General features: G+C 39.4%; 1 protein-coding gene across 3 annotated transcripts in view; it reads left to right on the top strand.

The window, feature by feature from the left end:
- LOC140727819 (limbic system-associated membrane protein-like) overlaps positions 1 to 17,111 on the top strand; it is an 891,146-nt gene that overhangs the window by 863,529 nt on the left and 10,506 nt on the right. The window lies entirely within an intron of this gene.

The raw sequence follows: 17,111 nt of genomic DNA, 5'->3' as shown, positions 1-17,111 counted from the left end.
ATAAAAAAAAGAACACAATAAATATAAATAAATAAGATACGTTGTACACTTAGACTGATTGTATGTACATAAAGTGACGCTAGGTACAGGAGTGTGTACATAACATGACTTTGAAATGAAAATATAAGGTAGTGGCGGTGGGGTGGGTTAGTAGGTGGAGGTGTTGATCAGCCTTACTGCTTGGGGAAAATAACTGCTTTTGAATCTGGTGATCCTGGTGTGGATGCTACATAGCTTCCTACCTGATGGGAATGGGACAAACAGCCCATGAGCAAGGTGAGTGGGACCCTTCATGATACTGCTGACCTTTTTCTGACACCTTTTTGTGTATGTCCTTGGTGGCAGGTAGGCTGGTGCTGGTGATGCATTGGGCAGTTGTTAACTAGCTCATCCTGTTATAGAGCCAATGCCTAGTACAGCTCTTCCTTTGACACAAAGATGTATCGGTGAGTTTTATTGATAGTGTAGGATCGCGCTGAGACAGCACATGATAGGGGGTGGAAGAAAAACCTGGGAACCAGAAATGGGCCTGCAAGGGGGGAATGTGTCTGAACCAAATTATGGTGCATTGGTGGGGTAGAAAAGATGGAGGGAACCATGCTGAACTTTTTAGTTGTAGAAAGCTTTACTTCTAATTTCAAAGGGAATCATATAATGGCATATGAAGCCATTGGAGAGCAGACAAATAAGTCAGCTTGTGATAATTGGAGGGTTTGAAATTATTTACATGAATCTTTTTAGTTCAGGCTGGAATGAACGCAGATCCTACTTGGGAATATTCAGGAATCTAACTGACTGTGATTTTCCATGTCCCCTGGAAGTTAGACCCATTTGTTCATCTCATATGGACATACACATATAAAAATTGTTTTCAAGAAATTTATTCAGGCTTTGATCATTTCTGGGTATCTTGAAAATTGGCTCAGGCGATCACATACTTAATTTACCTCAGCAAGTTAGAAGTTCAGTCACAAATCTAATGATATTAGAAGTAAAATATCCAATAAACAAGTATCATTTTTGCTGAATGCTTTGGGTTTATAGGCAAGCTGATTGCTGAGGAGTTTGACAGCTCCAATCTTACTAGCAGAAATAAGCTTTGCTGACATTGTCAAAGTAATGCAGGAACATGTAGAACCAAAGCCATTGTTGATTGCAGAATGCTTTAGTTTTCATTTGCAGGATCAAAAGGAAGGAGATTCCATTTCAGCATATGTGGCTGAACTGAAGAGATTATCTGAGCACGGTCAGTTCAGTGCTGGGCTTAATGATGCTCTATGAGATATTTTGTGGATCTTACAAGAAAGCATTCAAAATCAGCTCGTAACTGAAGCACAATTTACATTTAAATGAGCAGTTGAAATGGCTGTGTCAAAGGAAACAGCAGACGGAGATGCAATTGAGTTGAAAATGAGTGTAAATAAAATTGCGATGTCAAATAGAAACTGGCTTATCCAAACAAATAGTGTTGCTGTTGTGGCAGGGGTTCACATACACCAGATCAATGCAGATTTAAGGGTGAAATGTGTAGAAAATGCAACAAAGCAGCACACATACTAAGAACATTTTGGGCAGACAAAAATAAATGGACTCACAGAGAGGAGAAAAAGCTGAGTCGAGCTGTAGTTTCGAAAAGAGCCACTAATCTGCTTGCTACCGATGAAAAATCTGATAATAATGAGAGTGACACAGGACTGGGTGCACTTAAGATTGCATTGCACGAACTAGCAATAGACAAGCAGTATGGCTTACACCAGAAGTGAATGGCAAATTAATTAAAAAGAATCAGACGATGCATTTGAATGTCATTTGAATAATACTAAACTGAGGCTTGCAGATATCCAACTAAGAACTTAAGCTGGTGAGAAGACAACTCCTGTGGGAATATCATTCGTGACAGTGAAATACAACAAACAAAAACCACATTGAGCTTGTATGTGGTAGAAGCAGGAGGATCAGTACTGTGGGGACATAATTGGCTGAGACAACTACAAATTGATTGGAGAGCCATTCACACTTTTCATGCCACATCCCCTGCCACCTAAAAGCGAATTAAGAATGGTACTGAATGATGTCACAGCAGTGTTCAAGAACGGCATTGGAAATTTCAAACATATCTAGGGTAAATGATGTTAAATCATCCCAGCAGAGAGCGAGAGTTGGAGCAGCTTCATGTCAGTCATCAAGGTGTGGTTAAAATAGTGTCCCTATACCATCCATGATAAAGTAGCCAGTGAGCTAGATCACATGGATGCTGAAGGAATTCTTTCCAAGGCTGAGTGGAGCCTGTGGCCAATGCCAGTGCCTTCAGTAGCCCAGAAGAATGGGTCTGCCAGGACCTGTGGTGAATTTGAGGTTACCATCAACCCAGTATTGAAACTAAATCAATTACCTCTGCCCAGGATACAGGATATCTTTGCAAACCTTTCTGGAGGAAAGCACTTCAGCAAAGTGGATTTACTTCAGGCCAACTTACATATGGAGATGAAAGGAGTGCCCAGAGTGTTGCTTGACATAAACACTCACAGAGGGCTGAATTGCTATTATAGGCTTATTTTTGGAGTAGTATCTGCACCTATACTCTGACAGAAAGGTATGGACAAGATGATGCAGGACTACTCAGGCAAACTGTTACCTGGATAACATCATTGTTACTGGTAAGGATGACAAAGGACATTTCCAAAACCTCAAGACAATGTTAAAAAGATTAGAAGGTAATGGACTCAGAGCACGATGTGACAATTATGAATTATTTAAATCGAAGGTTTGTCCAGAGTGTAAAGAACACACTGCAAGCAATGTCAGCAGAATACACTACACTGACACTCTATCAGAAGCTTCCCAATTTCCTCTTTGTATATCACAATGCAGCACACACCACAACCAACAACCCACCAGCTGTGTTGCTCTTGGGTCATACCTTGCGTTCATGTTTGGATCTGCTCAAACTCAATCTTAGAAGGCGTATGCAGGACAAACAGCTGAGACAAACAGAAGGCTCCTCAAACAAGTAGCTTTGATGTTTCACTCTTGGACAAGCAGTCCTAGCAAGGGACTACAGAGGTGGCCAAAAGTAGGTACTCAGTAAGATTCCACAAGAGTAAAAAATCCTCCACAGATACTAATTCTTTAGATCTGAAGGGGAAAATTAAATACTTACGATGCTGTGGTTGTCTGTATAGTAGTTGTAGTATATAGTATACTGTGTATATAGTGAGATGCATTCTCTATTGAGTTGGAGTTTATAACTAAACAGAGAGGAGTGTTGCAGTTTTAATATTTAATTCATATTTGAGTGATCTTATGTGCGTACGTGTATATGTTGATTAAGCATTATTTGTTTAAATAATTCATTATGAATTGTATGTATAAATACATGAATTGTATACGTCATGATGCTACCACGTAACAAGTGCATGCAACTCATTTAAAGTAAACACAAAGTTAGACTCACATTATGGACCCATTGAATTAGTTTAATGTTTTGAAGTTACAAACAGAGTAAACTGAGTAACAAATTATGTATTTAAATGAATACAAAATAAATTAGAACATTATCGGTACTACTACAGTGCTATAAAACTGTATTAGTTCTTAATAGTTATTGATAGAGGGTACCACATTCACAAGAAAATCTGTATGCTGGAAATCTAAAGAAACACACACAAAATCTGGAGGAACTCAGGTCAGACAGCATCTATGGAAAGGCATAAACAGTCAATATTTCAGGCCAAGACTCTTCAGCAGGACTGGATAAAAGGATGAGATGTGCTTTACTCTGACTGCTAATCTTTTTTCCCAGTCCGAATGAAGGGTCTCAGTGTGAACAATCTATTTCTACCTTTCCTGAGATGCTGCCTGACCTGCTGAGTTCCTCCTGCAATTTGTGAGGATACTGCATTTTTTTGTTCAATTGATTTGAGTGTAAGAGTTGGAATGTTATGGTGAGGTTGTATAAGGCATTGGTGAGGCCGAATTTTGAGTATTGTGTGCAGTTTTGGTCACCAAATTACAGGAAGGACATTAATAAGGTTGAAAGAGTGCAGAGAAAGTTTACAAGGATGTTGCCGGGACTCGAGAAACTGAGTTACCGAGAAAGGTTGAATAGGTTAGGAATTTATTCCCCGGAGTGTAGAAGAACGAGCTGAGACTTTGATAGAGGTATATAAAATTATGATGGGTATAGATAGAGTGAATGCAAGCAGGCTTTTTCCACTGAGGCTAGGGGAGAAAAAAACCAGAGGACATGGGTTAAGTGTGAACGGGAGAAAGTTTAAAGGGAACATTAGAGGGGGTTTCTTCACACAGAGAGTGGTGGGAGTGTGGAATGAGCTGCCAAATGAAGTGGTAAATGTAGGCTCACTTTTAACAATGTCAGCGACAAAAAGCCACTGCTTTTTGAATACAATTGCATGAGGCTCTTTAAAAAACTGTTTGCTCTAAGTACGGTATAGTATCTCTAACAACCACAAAAGTGCACGCATCTGATGCTAGTTAGAAACTTCTCGTCAACTGTCTCCTTCCCTAGTTAGGTAGCATATACTTCGAAATAATCAAAGAGAATCCTGGCTCTTTCCTCAATTAGATTTTGTTCTTTCAGAGTTGTCCCAAATCAGTGGCTTCCCTGATTAACTGATGCCCAATTAACTGGAATCCACTGTATATCTGACCCAAAGATATTGTTCTATTTTTATTATTTGTATGGGAATCATGAATGATACATTAACAATCAAGAGAAAATCTGCAGATGCTGGAAATCTGAGCAATACGTACAAAATGCTGGAGGAACTCAGCAGGTCAGGCAGTAGCTATGGAAAAAAGTACAGTTGACGTTTCAGGCCGAAACCCTTTGGCAAGACAGGAGAAAAAAAGCTGAGGAGTAGATTTAAAAGGTAGGGGGAGGGGAGGGAGAACCACCAGGTGATAGGTGAAACCTGGAAACCTGGAACAATATATTAAAATTCTGATTTCCTGGACAATGCAATTTTCTTTCCAATTTTGTATTTAGAACATGTAAACAGAACATTCTAATGAATAAGACTGTTCTTTAATGCTCATGGGCAGGAATCAAGTGTGGCAAAATGAAGGAGGTCGAATTCCCAGAAGTAAAAGAGGCATCTTCTTGGAAATTATTTGTTTTACTTTCTTGGTGGAAAACAAGAACAATAGATGATTGGAACTCCTGTCCCTCTGGTTGCCTCCTTCCTGATTGCTAGGCCCTTCATGTCAGAGACCAGTGCTTCACTGCATCTAACTAGAAGCCTGATGCGAGCTGTCATTTTGCAAATGTCTGCTGGTTTGTGATGAGTAGTTAGGACTCAGAAATAACAAGAAATGAGGTACTTTCCCTCAGAAATAATTCCGTTCCTTTGATGTATATGATGTAAAGCTGACCAGTGTATGAAGGTAACAGGGATTTCTTCAAAAAGAGCAACGAACCAGCATATCTGTTGTTGTAACACTGCTGTTAGGTATATTCCTGTGAAAGCAGCTTGATACAGTTCAACAAGATCTGAAGAACTCAGATGATGAATTCTGCCCACTGGTTGGACTCTGCTGAAGGCATTGGTGCAAGATTCAAGAAATGATGAGCGGACAAAGGAAATAGTGAGCACGAATGCAGGAAAGTGATTCAAAGCAAAAAAAAAAATCCATTCCTAAAAAAGGGAGGAAAAAAATTACTAAACAGACTAAATTTAGTGTAGTTGTAACTTTGGATCTAAAACCAGCAGGCCTTGAAATTGGACTCATTCCTGTTTGATTTTTTTATGTTTAAAATGCATAAAAATGTCATTTAGCGCATGCTTTAATGCACTCGCCTCAGGTCTGGTTGAAATCTCACCTGCTAGAGAATTGGGCTACAGGTATTTCACTCGGGACAGTTATCACTTTAAAACTGGTGTGACCTTAACTCCATTTTTCACCTACTGACAAACAAAGAACAGACCCACATTAAGGCTACGTCCACACTAGACCGGATAATTTTGAAAACACGAGGAAATCTGCAGATGCTGGAAATTCAAACAACAACACACACAAAATGCTGGTGGAACACAGCAGGCCAGGCAGCATCTATAGGGAGAAGTGCTGTCAACGTTTCAGTCCTGACGAAGGGTCTGGGCCCGAAACGTCGACAGCGCTTCTCCCTATAGATGCTGCCTGGCCTGCTGTGTTCCACCAGCATTTTGTGTGTGTAATTTTGAAAACGCCAGTTTTGCGTAAAAACGATAGGCGTCCACCCTAGGCGGTTTTAAAAATATCTCTCTCCACATTAAAACAGATATTTTGGCGAATCTCCTCCTACTGCACATGCGCAGGACACATCTACCGAAAATAAGTTACATGTTTGGTGTTGAATCTCGCGGTAAAAGATTTGGTGCGTGTTTTTCCAGTTACAAACTAGAAAAACTTAAACGATGGACAGCTGTTGGCTGTCACGCCTGGCTGACAATGAACATTTAAATACTGACGAACTCTGTTGCATTAATAAAGCCCCTTGTTAAATGTATAAAACATGTCTGCATCAGTATTATCTTGTATTTCCATACATCTTGTAATTCCATTAGACATTACATTAGATGTTATACATCTATTGTCAGAGAAGTACTTGCATAAATAGGTAAACCACCTTCATACGAGCAAGGACAGAAAACGGGGCAAAGTGAGTATACTTATTTATTCAGTGTGGTGAACTACATATACCTGTCTGGACTGCTCCTGTGGCTCCTCCCACAGACCCCTGCTGACTGCTCCTGTGGCTCCTCCCACAGACCCCTGTATAAAGGCGACTGAGGCCTGTTGCCCAGCCTCATTCTCCAGGATGTAGTGTTGTTCATTCTTCCAGTCAATAAAAGCCGATACCTCGCTCCTACGTCTCAGAGTGAGTTATTGATGGTGCATCATTCAGTAAGTTATGTATCAAAGTTTTTGGTGAGTACATTTCTAACTCTTCTGGCTTCAGTCTTGTTGCCGTCTGTTCTGAAATTGTTAGGTTGCGTTCAAGAAAGCAATGAAATGGTGTGTTGCTGTCACCATCTGTTCTGGCACATCATGACATCGTTTTTAGAAATCTCCGGTTACCCCGTCCACACTGCTCCGGCCAATCCAGTATTTTCAAACTTACACACTCTGAAGGGCATTTCTGAGAATCTCCGTTTTTGGGGGACGAAAATGACGTTTTAGTGTGGACGGACGGTAAGAATGAAGAGAAAAAGCTTTGGTTATGGATTTATCCAGTGTAGTGTGGATGTAGCCTAAGTCACAAGCTAATAGTGAATGAAAGGCTATTTACTAGAACATTGACATCCTGTTGTATCTATGACTCACTAATGCAGCAGGTCAGTTATGCATGCAAGCCCCTGTAGCAACTCCACTTGTAGGAATTGACCACTTGGGCCTTGGGAATAGATATTTGGGAGACAAGGAGTAGCTGGTAATGGAGAATGCAAGTGCTCCATACACCATGGACTAACAACTTCTTCCCGCCACCCCCACACAGCCTAGCACCCATATAAAGGTTCCCCTTCTCTCCATGGCAGCCCATGTTACTGTTACTTTCATAGAGAGCAGACTTTGAAAATCTGACAACGTCCCATGATTCCTAGTGGCAATGGCACAAGCAGTTGTAATATGAACAGGTACCAAAATGGAAGAGAATTGTCTTAATGAAATTTTAAAAGTAAATTTTAATATATCATTGTGGTTCCCTAACTGCATGTTTCCTTTTTGGTGCACAGTTTATGGGTGAAATCCAATTCCTTGGCAAGAGCCTCAAACGCATCTCTCCCATTTCATGCACATCTGCCCTCACCCCATCTGCCCGCCACCCCACTCGGGATAGGGTTCCCCTTATCTTCACCTACCACCCCACCAGCCTCCAGGCCCAATGTATAATTCTCTGTAACTTCCGCCACCTCCAACGGGATCCCTCCTCCCCCCCCCCCTTCTGCTTTCCGCAAGGATTGCTCCCTACGCAACTCCCTTGTCCATTCGTCCCCCACATCCCTTCCCACTGATCTCCCTCCTGGCACTTATCCATGTAAGCAGAACAAGTGCTACACCTGCCCTTACACTTCCTCTCTCACCACCATTCAGGGCCCCAGGCAGTCCTTCCAGGTGAGGCGACACTTCACCTGTGAGTCGGCTGGTGTGGTATACTGCGTCTGGTGCTCCCAGTGCAGCCTTTTATATATTGGTGAGACCAGACGCAGACTGGGAGACCGTTTCACTGAACACCTACGCTCCGCCAGAGAAAGCAGGATCTCCCAATGGCCACACATTTTAATTCCACGCCCCATTCCCATTCTGATATGTCTATCCATGGCCTCCTCTACTGTCAAGATGAAGCCACACTCAGGTTGGAGGAATAACACCGTATATTCTGTCTGGGTAGCGTCCAACCTGATGACATGAACATTGATTTCTCTAACTTCCATTAATGCCCCTCCTTCCCTTCTTTTCTCATCCTTGATTTATTCCCCCCTTTTTGTTCTCTTTGCCCATCACTCTTTGCCTGTCTTCCATCTCCCTCTAGTGCTCCCCTCCCCCTTTTTTTCTCCCGAGGCCTCCCGTCCCATGATCCTTTCCCTTCTCCAGCTCTGTATCCCTTTTGCCAATCACCTTTCCAGCTCTTAGCTTCACCCCACCCCCTCCTGTTTTCTCCTATCATTTCAGATTTCTGCCTCCCCCTCCTACTTTCAAATCTCTTACTATCTTTTCTTTCAGTTAGTCCTGACGAAGGGTCTCGGCCCAAAACGTCAACAGTGCTTCTTCCTATAGATGCTGCTTGGCCTGCTGCATTCCACCAGCATTTTGTGTGTGTTCCTTGGCAAGAGAATTCAGTTGCCATTAAAAATGAGTCAAATATTACTTTCACTTAATGGGAAAGTAGAAACTTGGATGTGGCTGATGATGTAGTTTCAGAGCAGAAATTGGGAGAAGAATAAATTAATTGAATATAAGAGTAAAATAATATGAATTTTTTGATTTAATGTATGTTCCATGCACTACCATTTGCTTTTCACAAGTAACAAGTTTTGAATGATTTATCGTGCAAGATAAATTGCTGGGGTATCATAGTTCATCTGTTTTTTTAAAATTTACAGTTAATTAGAGCATCCATTTTGTGCTTGGCAGTTAAACTGTTCCTCACTATACCACCACAATACTAGTCTCATCTTTTCATGATTTATAGAGAACCATTCATTTTTCAACAAACCATCTATTCTTGATTCCTGAAATACAATATCTTTTTCTCTACCAGCATTTTAGGTGTTTTTTTTTTTGTTTTGTCAAGTTGTGTGCACATTTGCAATTCATGAAGCAAAACCACATTGATGATTGAATGTGTTAAACTGCAAAAGAAATACCAAAATATACTTTCACATTTTTAATTAGCAAGATGTAAATTGAACACTCACATAAATAGCTGATATTAATTAAAATTATTATTTATGCTTGATTTAAAGACCAAAGGATTGCAAGAAAAAAAAATCAGTGCAAATCCTAGCATGACGGTTTTTGGAAAATGTCATGGTCATGTAGACTATAGTAAAATTCAGGTTGTATCAAAGGCGTAATGAATATGAAAGTGATCAAGGACAATGAGGCAATTGCATAAGATATTTTTACATTGCTTTATGTGTAAGTATGATAACATCCCTTTAAAAAAAATGTTGTCATGGCAATAACCTTGCCCAATTAATTGTGGCATTGAGGTAAATTCTTTTGAATAGATTGATGATGGGATAGTTTTCAGCACAGAGGACAGACAATCATCTGTCACATGACAAATGCATGAAGATGAAGTTACCTCAATGTGTTATGTCGTTGTGGAAACTGAAGTTTCATCATTGCAGATCAATGGCAAGTTATTTACTACGTGTTTGACAAAATTGCTTTTCCCTAATAAACATAACAAACTAATTTTCTCAAATAAATCAGTCTTTGGCAACTGTTGGCTGATTCATCTTTAGCCAGCTATTGATTATTGCTTTGTGCTGAATTTCTTCTCTGAATAATGTAATGAAATTTTAAAATCTTGATGGGAAATTGTATTTATTTTATTCCAGAGTAATTATCAACTGTACTGTGATATAAATGTGTTTAAGGCAAAAAGACATTTCAATGATTTCCTACTAGAAGATTAGTTCTTCTGTGTCTTCTGCACAATGGGAGGAATGCTTGAACTATTGGAATTCATTGATTTGCATTTTCAGGTTACAGGTACAAGTTCCATTTCCAATTTTACAAAGTTCTCCTCTGGCAATTCAACAAACCTGATGTTTGATTATCCTATTGGAAACTGAGTATCACTGCATAATCTAAAGATTTTGTTGCCACAGGCAGCTGTGGAGGCAAGTCATTGGGTATACAGTGTTTAAGGCAAGGTTGATAGATTCTTGATTAATCAGGGCATGAAGGGATATGGGGAGAAGGCAGGAGACTGGGGTTGAGAACCATGACAAAGTAGTGGAGCAGACTAAATGGGCCAAATTCTGCTCCTATATCTTATGGTCTTATATTTCTACACTTACTTCTTTTGAGTGACTTTCTAAGCTGGTCTCTTGATTTTTGATACATCTTTTCCAGTGGTGATTATAATAACTGGTTGGGCTTTGCCTAGTTTTCAACTATGTTCTTTTATTTATTTTCTGAAAAGCATTTTAGAGAATTTTGATGGAGTTTGCTTTAGCAATGTTTATACTGGCAGATTATAGATTTTAATTTCCTTTCTTATAAAAACATGCATCTAAGAAGAGCTACATATGCATTGTACATGGAGAACAAAAGCTCCTGATACTGGCATTGCATTGTTTTATGGGATAGATGTAAATATTTTCAATACGTCATTATCCATATGACTTGCTGCCAAAGACAATGACAAAAGTTTATTTATAAATGCATCAACTGAACAAATGCAACTGTGTTTGAATATTCTTCAATCACTGGACATAAAGTTCAAGCCAAGAAGGGATTAAAGTAATGTTATTGCAGCTGCTGATATGATCATTCTTTGTGGGGATTTGGAAAATGACTGAATTTGGAATTTGGAAAATTGCTGAACTTGAACCATGTTGTCCGTGCTTGAATTTTGAACTCATAATGCTTCTTTACAATTAGATCAAATATAGTTTTAAATTTAATTCTCAGTGATAGTGAGCAGCTTAAAACATTCAAATATATTACAATGGGAATTTGAAAATAATTCAGACATTATGTACCAACTCAGCTTAGCCTATTATGTTGAGAAGAACAACACTGGATCAACCAAGGGCTTTCACATTCACATTAGTACAACTGCAGATTTGTTGAAGCAGACACTGGGAGACTGATGAGAAATGAAAAGTGAATTTCCTGCTTTATAAAGAAAACTGATTAACTTGATATTCGTGTATTGTTTTCTTAAGATGAGGTGGTTTCCTTTTAACTCAGGTCCTCAAGTTCCCGCAATATCCTTGTAAGTTGTCTCTGTAACCTTTCAACCTTACTAATACTGTATCTTTTCTATAGGTAGGTGACCAAATCTTTCCTGTAGGTAGTTGACCAAAACTGCGCACAATACTCCAAGTTAGGCCTCATCAATGTCCTATATAATTTCAACAAATCATCCCATCTGCTGCACTGAATGCATTGATTTATGAAAGTCAGCATGGTAAAAGCTTTCTTTGTGACCCAATCTACCTGTGATGCCACTTTCAACTAATAATGGATCTGTATTCGCACATCCCTCTGCTCTATCACACTGCTGAGTGCCCTACCACTCACTGTGTAAGACCTTCACTGGTTGACCTTGCTAAGGTGCAACACCTCATACTTGTTGGCATTAAATTCCATCTGCCAATTCCATTTATCTATCTATCTATTTATTTATTTAGTGAATCAGCGTGGAACTAGCTCTTCCAACCCCTCGAGCCATACTGTCCAGCAACCCCCTACAACCCTTGATTTAACTCTAAACTAATCTCGGAATAATTTACAATGACCAATCAACCTACCCGGTACGTCTTTGGACTGTGGGAGGAAACCGGAGGACCCACATTTAATGGGGAGGACACACAGAGAGACTCCTTATGGAGGATGTCAAATTTGAACTCTGAACTCCAAAACCCTGAACTGTAATAACGTTGAGCTAAATAGTGTGCAACCAAGGTGCCCAATTCAGCTCACTTTTCCAGATGGTCCATATCCCACTGCAAGTTTTCAAATTGACTTCAAGATGGCGGTGAAACGCAGTTTGCAGCGGCCTGTCCGGAGTTGATATCTGTTATTTGTCAAGCGGAATGCTGTGCAAATCCTAATCTGATTAAAATCAGACTTGGGAGCATGGAGGAACATTTGGAAATCTCCAGGAAGGCCATAGCGGGGGTATTCCCTTCTGCTGCCTGCATGGGATGACGAGTCTATTGGGACTCTGAGGACTTGTGGAAACTGTGTGGTGGTTTCTTTTGAACTTATAGTCTTTTAACATCTTTGGACTATTTTTACTGTGCCCATGGTCTGTTTTTTTAATCAATTATGGTATTGTTTGCACTGTTGTAACTATAAGTAACTATGTGGTCTTGTGTAGGTCTTGTAACTTTAGATTTTGGTTTGTTGGGTAGTAGAGTTGGTCTCCTGATGGTGTGTCTGGGTAGTCTTGTTTTGTCTGGTGGATTTGGAGTTCCTTTCTGGGGAACGCACTGAGACAGTAGTGCAATATTAATACGCAGCAGCCTCTCTGGACTCTGGATTTGGGGATTGCCAAATGTTATGTGGACTTTCTGGTGTAGTCTGGTTTGTTGTGTGTTTTTGTGAAATCATTCTGGAGGAACGTTGTTTCATTTTTTAACTGCATTGCAGTTGTGGTTTCTAAATGACAATTGTTACGTACCCCATAACCGGGTCACTTACCAGCAAAGATAGAGAGGTCCGTTGAAGTCTGATGGTACTATTTTTAATGGTATTTATTGATAAAAATACACAAAAATAATATCAATGCAACCATACAGATAATGTACGTCGTCAATACTAAATCTAAAAGCGCGGGTATAATAATAATCAATAAGAAATAACTCTATCGTTGCCTAGGGGATAATGTATTGTCCGATGGAAATATAAAAGTCACTCGGTTCATTCAAGCTGCAGCTTTTGGTTGGAGTCAAGAGAGAGAGTTTAAAACTTGCCCATTCCTTTTATGATGTCAATCCTTCGAGAGTCGTTGGGGCTGATTTCTCCTTTGTTTTAGCTAAAGCCGTTCTTCCGTGGTAAGGCCCACCAATTCTGGGGCAAATGGAAAAGGACGCACGTGGGCTTTCCACCGGCTTTCGCTATTATGCTGTTACAGGATTTCTAGCGTTTCTTCTGGTGCGTCTAAAGGGGCTGTTCCCTAGACCCTCTTTTGTCCTGACTCACAGAGTCTCAGATGTCAATCAGGTCGGGATGATGCAATCCCTCAACCAACCCCCTCTGATCATTCCCTGAGGGATTCTATGAAGTACAGTACTCAAATACACAATTCCGTCTCCAAGAGACAATGGCCTTTTCCGTGGCTTTGTATCGCTGAGGGCCAGGACATTCCAAACGTCTCTCCCTCATTTCCTGGGTCTCCTGACCTGAATTAATAAGGATCTTGCGATTCTCAAAAAGGAGGGGGCTACTTTGGATCCTTCGGCCCCTCAGAGTTGGGCACAGGCGTAACACAATAAACTGAAATTCAGTTCAATTCAATTCAATTTTGATTGCCCTTCTCTCTGTCAATGACATCTCAATCTTGGTATCATGCACAAATCTGCTAAATCAGCTTACTACATTATCATCCAGATCATTCATATAGCTAACAAACAACAATTTGGACAGCACTTAAATTGTGAGATATTCCAGGTCTGGTGTGCAGAACTGGGGCATCACTGACACATTTGTGCAAGAGGAGTTGATCATGAGGCATACTCCTCCACCTCTGCTTTTGAGAGACTCAACAGTCCTATCCTGATGGTGAATAGTGAACCTGTCAATCTGAATCACTGCGTCCGGTACGGAAGGGTTCACCAGGATTCTGTGAAACAAAGGACATCCGTGGTACTAATATTTCTCTGATACAGCACCCTAGCTTTGAGTTCTTCAATTTTATTTACCAGAGACTCTACTTTTTCCAGCAAGATAGTCAATACTGGGAATCTAAAACCACGTTTTCTTAAAATGCACCTGTATCCCTAACCTGCAGCCACGTTTGTTACGAGGAATCTGGTAAGAAGTACAGCAATGGTTGGCACTGTTTCCTTTGGTGTTATGCGGTGATAGTTTATTCAATCGCATTAAGATATCTTTATTAACTGTACGACGTTAGAAGCAGTTATGATTCTCAGCTGAACCAGGCTGAAATGGAAACATTTAATTGTATCCATTGAGCCGTGCTGCACAAGATTGCCGTTCCCAAGATGCCTGGAAATAAAACTCATCTGCCTTTCCTACAATATTCCTTGCATTGAAATATACACAGCTCAGAATATCAGTCTCACAATGCTCACCCTTTTGATTCCTGACTATGTGTACAGGCTCAGTATCATCTTGCTTCACAACCACTCCACTTTCTGTTCTGGCGTTCTGTTTCCCATCCCCTTGCAACTCTAGTTTAAAACCCCCTCCGTGCAGGACCAGCATACTTTCTTGCTCGAATTACCTATTGTTGAGGGGAATGGCCACAGGGGTACTCTGCTCCGAATGCTTATTCCCTTTCTCCCTCATGATGTCACCCAGTTACCTATGCCTTGCACATAGGATGTAATTACCTCCCTATATATCCTGCCTATCAACCCTTCAGCCTCCCAAATGATCCAGCATTCATCCAATACCAGCAAAAACTCCTTAAAACTGTCCACTAGAAGCTGCAGCTGGATGCACTTCTTGACACTGGAGGTCTCCCTGCCTTCCCACATCCTGCAAGAGGAACATTCCACTATCCTCCTTGGCATCTCCATTGCTCTAAATGTGCAATAAGAAAGAAAGAGTAAATAACAAAAAAAAATCTACCCACGGCTGACACCTCGTCTCACTGAAGTCTCAATATGCCAAAGCCTCAAATGCCCACTCTAACCCTAGCCCTCTCACACAATGGCTGCTCTGCTTAAACCTATCTTCTTTTTATTGGACCTTCCCAAGTTTCTAACTATGCACAGTCCAATGTCTCATCGGGGAACTGTGGTGTGTAAAATATGCTGACTGTCCCCATTCACTTCTTTTAAACTGTCCTTCCCTGTACACAATCCAATGTCCCCTGGGTAAGTGTGGCACACAAAATGTGCCAACTGCCTCCGCTCACTTCCTTTAAATTCTCTCTCCCTCTATGCAATCCAATGTCTTCTTGTGATGACATTGATGCACAAAAGAAATTATATAAAAAATCTTGTACGTGCTTGTCAAACCAAGATCAAAAACGTGTAAGTAGTTCTTCACATCATTGGCAGTATGTTTAGAATTTCAGCAAGTCTATGTATACAGTATAGTCCTTAAATTGCTGGCAGCTATTCAGTAGATTTGACTTGAAAGCCATAGAGCTGGGCAATTTCATAACAGTTAAGGTATGGAATCTACTTGAACAATCATGCCTGTTACACTTGAAAAGACGAAGGTACCATGGATAATTTTTGACAAATTAGAGATTTAAAATATTTTGATTTATTTTCAAGATTTCTTGTACTTAAATGATTCAGTTTTAAAATAATTTGGACAGATGTTTTAATATTATTTTGAAAGTTTTAGAATATCATGCAGTCATTGAAACGTTTTGTTAGGAACCAGTCAAACTTGGATATATTGAAGAACATATCTCATAATAATAAAATGTGATCACATGGTCAGCTTATGAATAGCTACTATAAATTATTCACTTTAACTTTCCTCTGCCCCAATGAAAGAGCATAGTTTAAATTCTTGTTTTTCACGTCACAGATAAAGCCTGATCAGCTGAGTATTTTTGTATTTTAATTTTTCAACTTTATTGTTGATATGGATTTGAAGCTTCCTCAATTTCTCATGTCTAATGCTGCTTTACTCACTTTTATATATTGTGAAATGACATAGAATCACTATGATTAAATTTCTGTGATGATGTAACATACAAATCTGTGTTAAATGGGTTTGTCATTCTCCAGGTGGCAAATTTTCCTGTAAGATGCATTATGGGTAACAACTACCTTGGGCTTCAGGTGGCTTTGAACAGCTCCAATTTACATTGTACTTATTCTTAAAAGGACTTTCTCTAAACATCTTAAAATGTTGGTTAATTCAAACCAAAAGTATGTTGTTTGCATTCCTACCTTCTCCATTCTCAGTGTAATGTCATTTCATTATAAAATTATTTTGGTGAATATAATATGGAACATAACAGTATATAACTGTGCAGCCTCATGGATACTTTTTTGTTTTGTTGAAGCAGACAATCACAAAGCAAAACCTCTGACAGCTTAGAAGAGAATATATTTCCAGGCTGTTACTGATATCATAAAAATAATAGGAAAATTAATAATATATAGAGCAAAATTAGTCAACAAGATTATACTAGAAATCAGAATAAGGAATAATCTCCTTGACATGTGGTAAATAATTTTTTCTTTCATTAGGAAAGCATTAAATTAATTCAAATGATTCACGGGAGTCCAAAAATACAGGCGTAGTTCGAGTTTACTTTCAGTGAGGCATACATGAATCACATGATAGCATGTTGATGTATGCAGTTTTTTTATATAGCCCATAATGATTTATTTAAACAAACAAAAATGCTTTGTCAAACAATATATATACAGGATTATTCAAATATTATTGGAATAGTAAATACACAACAATACTGACCAAATTTTTGACAAAAAATGCAGTTAATAATAAATTGAGTATACTATTTTTTCTACTGCTGTGTTATTCAGTATATCTCACTTGGTCAAATGACCTTCAATTTAATTTGCACTTTATGTATTAATTGAATCACATCACAATCTTTCATATCTACAATTAGGATGTTTCTCATAAGTGTGCCTGTTTCATATGATGCCTATATTGTTGAGCCATGCTTCAGGAGCAACAACTTCCATCAATGCCTGATTTTAAGGGTGTAATTCTGCTTAGTTAGTCAAAAACCTGTG

The sequence above is a fragment of the Hemitrygon akajei genome, chromosome 5, assembly GCF_048418815.1.
Source record: "Hemitrygon akajei chromosome 5, sHemAka1.3, whole genome shotgun sequence".
NCBI lineage: Eukaryota > Metazoa > Chordata > Chondrichthyes > Myliobatiformes > Dasyatidae > Hemitrygon > Hemitrygon akajei.
Note: the sequence above shows the minus strand (reverse complement) of the source record. Positions and strands in the feature narration are given on the sequence as shown.